Below are 821 nucleotides of genomic sequence, written 5' to 3' on the forward strand. Positions count from 1 at the left end.
GCAGACCTATTTTTGCTTGGTCCTGTTGCCATGGTGACTCGTAATGTCTTCACTCCATTGTTCAGGGCTTTTTATAGTCGCGTGGCACGCGCCTAACTCTGAGTCAAACTACTCAGAGTTGATTAAACCAACTCTTTTCAGCTGTTCTGAAACCGAAAACTCCAAGTTTTCCAACTCTGTGTAAGTCAACTTTGAACTCTGAGTTTGTTAAACCTCCTTCTTGAAACGGCCCCCTGCTAATTTCTTCTTTATTGATGTTGAATCTAAACTCAACATTTAGGCTTGTGTTGTCATCAGTGGTCAAAGAAACTTGGCTGACAGTAAATGTATGGAGCAGAGCTGGTGTCAGATTTAAGGAGATTACCTCTATCAGCCAGTCCCTGACCGACCTACACAGGGTCATTACTGCACTGAAGAGCAAGGTGTGTAAGCCACAGCCTGGATGAAAACAATGAGGCTGTGTACAGTGTGTAGCTTGTGAGTCTGAGAAGCCTTAGACACAGTAAGTTGTTCATTCACACCCTGGGCTCTTGGACATCACCATAAACATCTGAATTCTGTGAGATTCAATTACTTATTCAGTTTGACATAAATAGACTTTTTCTTGTGTTGCAGGAGAGCTACACCCCCTATAGAAACTCAAGCTCACCCAACTTCTGCAGGACTGCCTGGGAGGGAGTGGTAAAACATGAGATGTCTTCAAGGTGTCACTGGTTTATTCCAACAGATGTTGCATTATGTTGTGTCACTGGAGCCCAGGGCAGAAACACCCTTTTAAATTTGCCCACAGAAAGAGGTTTGAAAAAAATTTCATCATCTCA

General features: G+C 43.1%; 1 long non-coding RNA gene across 3 annotated transcripts in view; it reads left to right on the forward strand.

Annotated features, from left to right (window-relative positions):
• The window catches only part of LOC109974857 (uncharacterized), an 11,478-nt gene that overhangs the window by 1,809 nt on the left and 8,848 nt on the right, over positions 1–821 (forward strand). The window contains exons 1-2 of one of the 3 annotated variants that reach the window (XR_002277037.1): positions 199–422; positions 616–704. This is a non-coding gene — a long non-coding RNA (uncharacterized LOC109974857). Of the gene's footprint in view, positions 1–198; positions 705–821 lie in introns of those variants that run through there. The other 2 variants (XR_002277038.1, XR_002277036.1) reach the window with 2 other exon arrangements.

The sequence above is a fragment of the Monopterus albus genome, unplaced genomic scaffold, assembly GCF_001952655.1.
Source record: "Monopterus albus unplaced genomic scaffold, M_albus_1.0 scaffold351.1, whole genome shotgun sequence".
Taxonomy (NCBI): domain Eukaryota; kingdom Metazoa; phylum Chordata; class Actinopteri; order Synbranchiformes; family Synbranchidae; genus Monopterus; species Monopterus albus.